General features: G+C 39.0%; 1 pseudogene; it reads left to right on the top strand.

Annotated features, from left to right (window-relative positions):
* The window catches only part of LOC147544187 (2-succinylbenzoate--CoA ligase, chloroplastic/peroxisomal-like), a 29,402-nt pseudogene extending 16,988 nt beyond the window's left edge, over positions 1-12,414 (top strand).
* The last annotated feature ends 38 nt before the right edge of the window (positions 12,415-12,452 follow it).

Genomic DNA, 12,452 nt, shown 5'->3' with positions numbered 1-12,452 from the left:
GAAAGAAAAAGATAAGTGGCAAAGTGGGGCGTAGGGTTTAGGGAATTAAAGAGGGTCTTATAAAGACCAATGCTATTCACACCCACTATTTAGGTGGGGGCACTACAGGCGCCCTGCCCGCACTCCCCCAAACACGGCCCTGCTAGTGGTACGTTATCTAACTAGAGTACAACATTATATTTATAGCGTAACCAATGGGATACTCCATCTCTAAAGTTTGAAGTGTCACACCGTATGTTTGGAACTTTGAAAGAAAAATAATGTTCGGCGTTTTGGTGAAATAAGAAAAAATTTCAAGGTATAATATTTTAAAGGAAAATGTAAATTTTAATAAATTTTTTGGGGCGCAAAATTTCAGAAGGAAACAATGTTTCATCTTCTTATTTCTACAACCAACTCCGACCACCGCCAAAACTGGTCTGGATTGACAAAAATTCCCAAAACCAGACTCGGTAGTGGTTGGGGACTTGGGGGAAATCCAACAAGTAAGTACTGCAATGCAATGAAGCTCTTCATAGTAATGTTTTTTGGGCCTATTCTACCCTTCTTTTATCTCATAAGATTAACACAGCATTCTCTTTTTCAGTATTAACCACAGAAGCCATTAAGAGATCTATACATATATACACATCATTTGATTATTGTTGGGCTCCTCGTGGCATTGCTCTTATATGCTTTACTTCAGGTATTTTATATTCTATTTACCTAATCAACCCTTTCAAAATTTGGTTTCTCAATTATATCAAAGGTGGTGATTCTTTTTCTCCTAGTCTGAATTTTACATGTTTGAATCTGGAATTGTCTGACTAAATTATTCTAAAATCAAACAATATCATGCATTCAGACAACCAGACATCAAGGGTGGAATAACAAGTATTTTAAAACCCGGTTCGAATCAATTTTTTTATCAAGTCAAGTTTTGTATTTGACCTAGAGTCTTTACAAACACACCTAAGTTTTACCATGGTTCCCCAAAAATTAACTAAGTTACATTTGAAGTTAAGGTAAGGTATGAAAGTGTTTTATTTAGAAAGAAATATTCATTTCATTAATGATGGAGTAAAATCTAAACGTTTTAAATGGTTTTGATTACATCATGTGGGTACAAAGATAAATAACATCATGATGGTTTGAGAGATCACTTTTAATGTCATAATTACAGATACTTGGACCTTTAAAGGTCATATCAAAACCCTAAAAGCTATACTTTATCAGTAATGAAGACTACCCTTATGAATCGAATCCATGATCTTTTTAGAGTACTGCACATCTAACATAGCAAATAGTGGAGAAGTCGGAGAATTGATGAGGCTGTGGATTGAGGTTGTTGATCGGAGATGAGATTTTCTTCTTAATATCAACTATGCTATGAGTCTTCTTGATGTCGAATTTGAGCGAAAGAATCGTCATTACACACTAACAAACTGCAGTATCTCTTTGTTTATGATAAAACAACTTCATCCTCCCTCTAATCTTCGACCTTTGTTACTCCAAATGTAAGGAAAGAAATAAAAACTAAAAACTAAAACAAACAACATCCCCTTCGAAAAGGAGATGCCGTCAAAGGGAATCCTCTCTTTACCGGAAAAATTTAGATCTGCCTTAGGATTTCTAGGAGACAGTTATAGATAGAGAGAGAAAGATGGAGACGGTTTTTAAATAGAACATATGAAAGTGTTATATCTTTGAATTGTCAACAAAAATCTTCAACAACAAAAAAAAAACAAAAAAAAACAAAAAAAAGCAAAAAAAGTATTTATTGCTCTACAAAAAATAAAAATAAAAAGAATTAGGCAAGCTTTATGTCCAATATGTCATTTATTTAAAAGGTGTTATTCTTATTCCCAAGTTATCTATACAAACGAACTTAAAGATTAGAAACTTATATCCACAATTCTTTATAACTCGATTAAGAAAGATACAGCCTACCGTTTTTTGTTCAATCTTGACGGAAGAAATGCACTGCTACGTGGTGTTCGTTGTTTCAATTAATGGATCCCACTTCTTTTTTTGGTTGAAAATATACCAAGTTATATGGTTTGATTCCAACAAAAAGAGATTTTTTTTTACTCAAACTGTTTTATTTATTCATATCAAAAGGGAGCTTAACTCCGTTACAGTTTTGCCAAGAAAGGGGCATCATAGTTTGCCAAACTCGAGACTGACCTAATCGTCTAGAAGACTTGGCTAGAGTATCAGCGGTAACATTGGCTGATATATACACAAATCTAAATGAAATACTTTCAAAAGAAGCGCATTGATATAGGATTTTGTTAATGGCATGTTTAGATGTCCAATGTGCTTTGGACTGCTTCTTGTTAAGTTGATCTATCACTCTCTGTGAATCGCCTTCCACTATATAATCCTTCGTATTCCATTAGCTTTGGCCCAAAGAAGTGCAGTAAGAGCTGCCAAAGCCTCTCCTTCATCTACGGATCGAGTGAAGGGTAAAATTGATTTGCCTGCAATGCATTCACCTGTATTGTCATGAACTACAAAGGCTAAAACAGATTCCTCTGTAACTGTCTTAAAAGAGACATCAAAATTTATCTTCAAAAACATAGGAGGAGGTCTTTCCCAAGTATGCTGAACTTGGTCAATAGGAGTAGATGAAATATAAAGATTTTGTGTAAGTAATCGGATTAACTGAATGATGCTATCTCCGAGCCTATGAATATCTACATCCTGATTCCGGAAAACCTTGTCACTTAAAGAGACTTGAGCCTTACTAATTTATGGTGTTTGCTTTTATCAAATTCAAATTTAAAACCTGACTCATAATCTGAATTTGCTCAAGTGACATATTAGAACGTTTTCTCCAACCTCGTGTCTTTGACTCGTCTGGCTGAGTCAGACTATTATTGATTTTGTTTGAGTAAAGAACAAAACAGATATGAACAAAAACAATTCTCCAAAATAACCTAAAAATACTATTGTAACTGTTAAGGTATATCACCAGGCCCAAGAATACACAAGCCCACCAACATCATGGGATGACCGGCCGACTAGCAAGAGGAAGCCCAACCGGCTATAATTAGGGTTTCCTAATTATTAATAGTTTCCTAATTATTAATTGTTATTTTATGTAATAACTTGTTAAAGGAAGTTTCCATGTTTCCTAGATTTACTTCTATATGTAACCTACATGTAAACCTATAAATACTCATGTAAACTAGATGAATAAACACACAGAGAATTCTTTCTCCCATCTCTCTCTCTCTCTCTCTCTCTCTCTCTCTCTCTCTCTCTCTCTCTCTCTGTGTTCAGTTAATTATAATCTTCTATTATCAAGAGGTGATTTACCTCTTTACATGGTATAAGAGCCAATTTTTTTTTAAAAATCAATATCTTCTATCATGACTACTACTGATATCGATTCTGGAGACTATACTCCAAACTCTCCACCTAATCCGGTGTTTGATGTTCATCACTCTGATTCACCAACTACTATTCTCATCACTCCATTATTAGCCGGAGATAATTATGCCTCTTGGTCAAGAGCCATGAAGATGGCTCTTCGAGCTAAAGATAAATTCGGGTTTGTAGATGGTTCTATTCCCAAACCCACTTCTCCAACTCAATTACACTCATGGGGAAGGTGTAATGATCTCGTTAGTAGTTGGATTATCAACTCTATTGCTCCGGATATTCGTTCTTCTGTTTTATATGATGAAAGTGCCGCCGATATTTGGCGTAATCTTTATGAAAGGTTCTTCCAAACCAATGCTCCAAAATCTATCAATTAAAACGGGCAATTTCTTCCTTCAAACAAGAAGGACATGATGTATCTTCCTATTTTACTAAACTCAAAACTCTCCAAGATGAGTTACAATCTCTCATGGTGGTCGATCCATGTATTTGTGGTCAAGGAAAATCATTACTTGATCGTACCAATCAAGAACGCGCCATGGAATTCCTTCAAGGACTACATGATAGATTTTCGGCTATTCGAAGTCAAGTTTTGTTAATGGATCCTTTTCCTTCGATCTTGAAAATTCATTCTCTTGTTAAGCAAGAAGAGATCCAACAAAACATCATGGCCGCCACTTCAACTCCACCTGAAGCCGCCGCTCTTGCCACCTACAATGACCAACGACTAGCTCGCATAGACAAATCAACCGGTCAACGTCCTAAGCGACCACGTCCGTTTTGCGATTATTGTCAACAACACGGTCATGTACGGGCTACCTGCTTCCAACTCCATGGATACCCGAACCGACAAGGCCAGCAACCTCGCCCACGGTAAAACCGACCAGCCGGTTCGGTGGCAGCCACCGTGACTCCCCCTGCCGATGTCGAGCTGAACACGGGTGTGCCTCTAGCCACCAGCCTCACCAATGAACAGTATCGTGGGCTGCTGTCCATGCTCGATCAGCACCAGAATTCTGCAGGCACCCACCGATCAGCACCTAGTCAAACCGAACCTGGAATTCATCTCACGGGTTCGGACATTAATCTCTCAGGTATTTCTTTTTCATCCTCCCCTTGGGTTATCGATTCCGGCGCTGCCAAACATATTTGTTGTCACTTATCTCGCTTCTCCTATTATACTAATGCCCCATCTAATTACTTTGTCCGTCTTCCGGATGGTTCACGCATTAAAGTTCATCATATTGGAACGATTGTTTTCAATAAACAATTTTTGATTCATAATGTTTTACACATTCCAGAATTTAAAATCAATTTAATTTCTGTTTCTCAAATCACTACTTCTCTTCGATGTTTGGTAACATTCGATTCTGGTTCTTGTGTCTTTCAGGACAAATTGACGAAGGCGACGATTGGACTTGGTGATCTCCATGATGACCTTTATTTTCTTCGCACGGACCTTAAGATTTGTTCGTTTTCAGTTCCTAATACTAATATCAATAAAGATGTTTCCGATATATGGCATTGACGCCTAGGACATCCCTCTTTTACTTCTTTTAAGTATTTAGTTTCCAAAACTCCATGTATGAAGTTAATTTCTTTTAATAAAATTCCGTGCGAAATATGTCCTTTGTCCAAATTTACACGTTTACCTTTTCCTTTAAGTCATACATCGACTTCTCGTTCTTTTGAACTCGTTCATGCCGATTTATGGGGACCATTCTCTGTCCCCTCTCATTCCGGCTGTCGTTATTTTCTCACTTTAGTAGACAACTTTACTCGTTGTACTTGGATATTTTTAATGTCCCACAAATCCGACACCTTTAGACTAATCAAGAATTTTTCCAATTATATATCTACTCAATTCAATTCGTCCATCTCTCAATTCAAATCCGGACAAGAAACGATCCCAGTTCCCAAAATTCAAACCATTCGCTCAGACAATGGTACCGAATTTATGAACAATGACATCCAATCATGGTTCCGCAAAAAGGGAATTCTCCATCAGACTAGTTGTCCTCATACTCCACAACAAAATGGAATCGTCGAGAGAAAACATCGACACATTCTAGAGGTGGCACGTTCTCTTCGCCTTCAGGCTCATCTTCCACTTTCCTTTTGGGGTGAGTGTGTTCTCACGGCAGTTTACCTCATTAATAAATTGCCTACACCCACTTTAAAAGGTCTTTCTCCTCATGAAAAGTTATTGGGATCTCCTCCCACATTTGATCATCTTCGGGTTTTCGGTTAACTATGTTTTACTAGACGACCATTGGTCAAAACCAAATTCGATTCCCGTGCTTCTCCGGGTATTTTCGTTGGTTACCCCAACAGTCAAAAAGGTTATCGCGTTTTTTATCTCAATTCTCGAAAAATCATCACTTCTCGTGATGTTGTCTTCCATGAAAACAAATTTCCCATGATCACTACCGGTCGGGTCCCTCCTTTGGTTCACACACATCCGATGATCTCCATTCCGGATGATGGCTCATTCATCTTTCCTCCTTCTTCTCCTTCGGACTCAACCGGTCTACCTATAGGCACACCAACTAGGATCAATGATTCAGCTCATGCCCTTTCCGGCACTCCCGATCCGCCCTCTCCTTCTCGCCCTACGAGCACTCCCGGGCCTCCTCGGTCTCGGTCATCAAGCCCACCATCTTTCGATGACCGGCCGGTCCCTCTAGAGGCACCATCGTCCCTACCTCTAGAGGCACCGTCATCTCCACCTCATTCCCTTCGGCCTTCACGCCTCCGTCGTCCCCCGGCGCACCTAGACGATTATGTTTGTCACTCCTATCCTTCTTCTACTGTTACTTATCCACTCACTAACTATCTTCACTTTAATCAATTTTCAGCCTCTCACCAGGTTTTCCTTAACTCTGTAATCTCTACAGTTGAGCCTACTTCATTCTCTCAGGCGGTCAAATCCCCTCACTGGCGTGAGGCAATGGAAAAAGAAATTGCAGCCTTAGAGGCTAATCAAACATGGACCATTACAGACCTCCCTTCCGGAAAAAGGGCAATTGGTTGTAAATGGGTTTACAAAATCAAATTCAAAGCTGATGGCTCTATTGAACGTTACAAAGCTCGTCTTGTCGCAAAGGGATATACTCAAATAGAGGGCCTTGGTTTCCATGACACCTTTGCTCCTGTCGCCAAATTAGTTACAGTTCGCGTCCTGCTATCCATTGCAGCTGTTAAAAAATGGTCCCTACATCAATTAGATGTCAACAATGCCTTTCTCCAAGGCTACCTCGATGAAGAGGTCTTCATGAAACTACCTCCCGGTTTTTCTAAACAGGGGGAGTCTAAAGTTTGTCGTTTACAAAAGTCTCTATATGGCCTAAAACAGGCCTCCCGTCAATGGTTCTCTAAATTTTCTTCAGTCCTTATCAAAAAGGGCTTCACACAGTCCCTTTCCGACTATTCGTTATTTTCTCTCTGCACAGAATCTGTCCATCTCTACGTATTAGTTTATGTAGATGACATCGTTATTACTGGAAATGACGAAATCGCCATCTCTCAACTAAAATCTTTTCTTCACACCACCTTTTCACTCAAAGATTTAGGTCCTCTTAAATACTTTCTAGGAATCGAGGTCTCTCGCTCCTCTCAAGGCATCTTCTTGTGTCAGCGCAAATATGCCCTTGACATTATTACAGATTCAGGTCTTTCTGCCTGTCGTCCCTCTCCATTTCCAATGGAACAGAAACTTCGTCTAAGTCCTTCTGATGGTGACCCTCTTCCGGATCCCACCATCTACAGACGACTGATTGGTCGCCTCCTCTATCTCACTGTCACCCGACCTGACATCAGTTATGCAGTGAATAATCTTAATCAATTTCTTCAAAAACCTAGCACCACTCATCTCGATGCTGCTCATCGTGTTCTACGATATCTCAAAGGATCTATTGGTCATGGTCTACTCCTATCTTCCACCTGTTCTTTACACATATCTGGATATTGTGACTCGGACTGGGCTAGCTGTCCGTCCACCCGTCGTTCTACAACGGGATATTTCACTATGTTGGGTTCTAGCCCACTCTCCTAGAAATCTAAAAAGCAACCTACCATTGCTAAGTCTTCTGCTGAAGCAGAATATCGTGCCCTAACACATTTAACTAGTGAACTTCAATGGTTGAAATATCTACTTCGCGATCTTGGTATCGACCACTCTTCTCCTATGTCAGTTTACTGTGATAATAAAGCAGCACTCCACATAGCTGATAACCCAGTTTTTCATGAACGTACAAAGCATATTGAGATTGATTGTCACTTCGTTCGGGAAAAGATTAAAGCCAACGTCATTGCTCCCCGTTTTACACCTACTTCTGAGCAACTAGCGGATATTTTCACGAAGCCACTTGGTGCAGATGCGTTCAAACATATTATTGGCAAGTTGGGCATCACATCCCTTTCTGCTCCAACTTGAGGGGGAGTGTTAAGGTATATCACCAGGCCCAAGAATACACAAGCCCACCAACATCATGGGATGACCGGCCGACTAGCAAGAGGAAGCCCAACCGGCTATAATTAGGGTTTCCTAATTATTAATAGTTTCCTAACTATTAATTGTTATTTTATGTAATAACTTGTTAAAGGAAGTTTCCATGTTTCCTAGATTTACTTCTATATGTAACCTACATGTAAACCTATAAATACTCATGTAAACTAGATGAATAAACACACAGAGAATTCTCTCTCTCTCTCTCTCTCTCTCTCTCTCTCTCTCTCTCTCTCTCTCTCTCTCTCTCTCTCTCTCTCTCTCTCTCTCTCTCTCTCTCTCTCTCTGTGTTCAGTTAATTATAATCTTCTATTATCAAGAGGTGATTTACCTCTTCACAGTAACCCTAACGAAAAGGAGTCAAACATGGATGGTTCAGACGAATCAGGTTCATGCGAGTTAGATTAAAAAATCTAAGTGAATATATATGTATTTTTTTATCAGGGACCACCGGGAGCCCAAAGGAAGTTGCAATAAGCCACACATCTCTGATCATCCAATCTCTCGCTAAAATCGCAATAGTTGGTTATGATGAAGATGATGTAAGTTAAACTAATACTTTCAAAAAATGGTAAAATAATGATTTAACAACCATGATTACAGTTATAATAAAATAACACATAATTTAATGGTGTTTTCATCGAAACAAAATACTGTATATTTCTTTTGAAAGGTTGACTACGATTCTTAGAAGTCATTACAAAGACATTGATACATCATCCGTCAAGATGTGATAAGCACGATAACCGCATGAAATTAAACATCCTACACAACCGGGTCTAAAGCCCATGTAAACTAATGGCCGAAAAGCCCATCAAATCACTTTATTTATATCTGAAATAACAAAATATTTTATGTCAACACTATCAATCACTTGACCAAGACCAACCAAGTGTTGACTCATAAACAAAATAGTATGGAACATAATTTCTTTGTTATTTGGTTCGAAGACCTCAATTGATAGATATCCTCAATAGGGACAGACAAAAAAAAAATAGGATGGGTGAAGAAAAATCCATCCCCTTCTCAAGATCGAGAAGAAGTGTTCTTTTAATTTACTTCCTCTTCTTCTTAGGTTCTTGTTCAACGAGTACGTCTGTATAAGAAAATGAGAAATTTGGAGATGAAAAAAAGTGAAATCAACTTGAATTTGGATGGAATCATTGAAAGAGGGAAGAAACTAGAAATTCGACATACTAAGAAGAGGAAGAGACTATTGGTCGTACTATATATATATATATATATATATATATATATATATATAGTATAGGAGGCCAAACCAGAACTAATGTGATAATTAATTTCACCTATCTATCGCGAAGTGGGTTCATTCTAATTTGTGACCAACTAGAAAATCTTGCTCGTGTATTTGTAAAGCGTTTAGAGCATCTCCAATGGGACACTCAATCTTTAACACTTAGAGTGCTACATATGATTCTTTTTGAGTTTTTGTTAAAAAACATCTCCAATGGAACACTTTGTTAGACACTCTATTATGAGGTGGACACATTTATTATAGACTGTCTAGAGAGAGAAACCTTAAAACTAGAGTGTCTATTTGAGACTCTCTAAGTGTCACTTTAAAATTTAAACCAGTAGAAATCTTTTCTTTTCAACTACTTTTTTCATATTCAATTTAAGAGTAACATGTGTATTAAGTAGAGATATTTTAGATATCTCGATCGGAGACCAAAAAAATTTAGAGTGTCTCTATATTGACACTCACGAAAGATAATCTTTATTTGACACTTGACAACTAGACTTGAGAGTTTTTGTTAGAGTGTCCCATTGAAGATGCTCTTAGTATGATCCCCGCCTCTCTTTTTTATCAACTTTAATAGTTGATTACGTCTTTCTTCTTACTTTTTCTTCCAAATGTATTTCTCTCCCTATCCCACAATTGTCCGCCACCAAATAGACAGAGATATACATTTCAGTAAAAAGGGAAAGAGAACCTACAATTAAAGTCAGACTTACAAAAAAAATAATGTAAAATAAAAAAAAAAAAAAAATATATATATATATATATATATATATATTTACATATATAGGAAGCCATTTTAGAATGCTAGACAATTACGCCAGAGAGATTTTTCACCTGACCGTAAATTGGAGTTTACCCTTTCGAAATTCACAGTAGAGCACCAATCACATAATCTCACGAAATTTTGTCGAAAAGAAATCGTGAAGCGCAGGTGTATTTTGCAGGTTTATCTACATACAGCTCCTTTGTGCCATATTGGTGGGATATCTTCAGCCGTTGCCATGCTCATGATTGGTGCTTCTCATGTTTTCCTGCCCAGATTTGATCCCCCTTCTTCTCTCCAAGCAATCCAAACACATCATGTCTCATCTCTGATCACTGTCCCCACCATGATGCGGGATCTCCTCTCTTTTATCAGGTATGGTATAAACTAGCGGTGTTTAAAAGGCCGGCCCGGGTTGAGCCCGTTCCGTAAGGCCCAGCCCGGCCTTGCCCGTCTGGAGAACGGGCCAGGTCAACCCGGGTCTTATCCCGGGCCCGGGATTTTTTTAACAACACAAGTATAAACTGTGAACCCACACGATTCAATTTTATACTCTGCCCCACTACTTGAAATTCCGGTGGGAATACGCGGACGATCAAGATATAAAGAGAGGGTACATCCTGCCCGTCGACGTAGTTGGGCGAGATTCTGTCTGGAGTAGGGTCCCGGAGGGGATCGTGAATCATTCAATATTTTTTGTGTATGCGGCCTCTTTTAGAAAAATAGGTGAAGTCTAAAATTCTAATATCATTGCTTACACACTAATGTAACTTGAGTGTAAGAATTGAGAGGGTGAACTATTGTGTTTGGTTATGTTCAGAAGGGGTGGAGAAAGATGGAGAGGTGGGGAATCAATGAAGAAGATACTAAATGGAGGTGAAGGACTCTCACTTGATCTTATGTGCCGTTTGTTTTTCTGTAAGTCTGAATCTGAAATCTGAAATGATTGTATATGTAATTTTAGTTATTTAGCAAGCTTTTATATTATAATCTTGAATCAAGTCTTTATATCCAACGCATATTTTTTCAACTCTCAAAACAAGTCCGAATTGGAGAAGACCTGTTTAAGATCTGAATTTATTAGAGAAGTAAACACATGCTAAATACTCAAATTATACGTTATTTATTTCAGATTCTGATTTGGAAAGAAAAATAAGCAACACCTAAGCCAAAGTCCTTTCTACTTCTAACTCTTTTCTTTTGCGTGTTACAAAATAGGAATGACAGAGACATGTTCTTCACTTACTTTAATGACACTTTCCGATCCACGACATAGCAAACCAACTCATAGACTTGAATCCGAATCAACTCACGGAGTAGGAGTCCGAGTAGGAAAACCAGCTCCACATGTTGAATTGCAGATTATTAGTGAAGGGTCTTCTCCCATTGGTCAGATTTTTACTAGAGGTCCACATGTAATGGTCAAGTACTGACCAGATCATAATCCGGCATCAGACCAAGGTTGGATTGACACAGAAGACATCGGTTGGATCGACCATTATGGTGAATTATGGCTTGTCGGACGAACAAAGGATCGTATAAAAACTGGAGGAGAAGATGTCTACCCTGAAGAGGTAAACTAAATTGCTGCGTAGTTTCTGTGTATAAGACCAAACTTTCACATTTCTTAACTAATTCGACATTGATAAGAAAAGAATTTATACCTAAGAGTAGAAGTATGTTGATCTTGGTGGGGCTGTTCATTCAGGTGGAAGCTGTGCTTTCTAAGCACCCAGGCATTTCCAGCATTGTTGTGTTGGGAATTCCAAATGTGAGACTCTCGGAAATGGTGATAGGCTGTGTAAGATTGAGGGAAAATTGGAGATGGAGGGATGACAATTCCGATCCGTTACCCCAAGGAGAGAAAACACCGACTTTATCGAGTGAGATCCTCCAAGAATACTGCCATAAGATTAATTTAACCAGGTATCCTTGAAGTATGATTTGGAAAACCAGGTAACTACCAAATTAGTCCTGTCAAATGGATTGGACAATCCCAGTCCTAGCGTAGAATCATAGACACAGTCAGTCAAGAGGAGGCTGGCATAGAAAGGGAGAACTGGCCATCCCACCCTTGCCTAGCTATACTGAGCTCAAGCTAGCCGCTAAGCCCAGCCTAGTGGCCCACTTTGGGTTAGGTTGGTCGACAGTCAAAAGCAACTGCCAAAAGGATAGAGCCAAAAGGAACAAGATTCAAAAGGCGCTGTGGGCCCTTAGGGTGGCGAGCCAGCCTGCCCCAGCCTATCCATTAGTCTGAGGGCAGGGCCCGAGCCAGGCCGATCGGCCTGGCCAGTCCCAATGAAACCACTACAACTCACAAGAGCCAACCTACCCCAAGAGAACCATATTTACCTTTTTCTTTCTTGCAGGTTTAAGATCCCAAAGTTGTTTATTCTATCGAATAAACCGTCCCCGGTGACAACCACAGGAAAATTGAGAAGGAATGAAGTTAGAGAGGAAGCTATTTCTCAATTACAATTAACCTTGCCCAGCCATCTCTGATTACAAACTGAGACATGGAAAGAACAAGGATGGATTTTGAGATACAC

Source organism: Eschscholzia californica, unplaced genomic scaffold, assembly GCF_041429995.1.
Source record: "Eschscholzia californica isolate CP2 unplaced genomic scaffold, dmEscCali1.0.p SCAF_4, whole genome shotgun sequence".
Lineage (NCBI taxonomy): Eukaryota > Viridiplantae > Streptophyta > Magnoliopsida > Ranunculales > Papaveraceae > Eschscholzia > Eschscholzia californica.
This window is presented reverse-complemented; position numbering and strand designations above follow the sequence as displayed.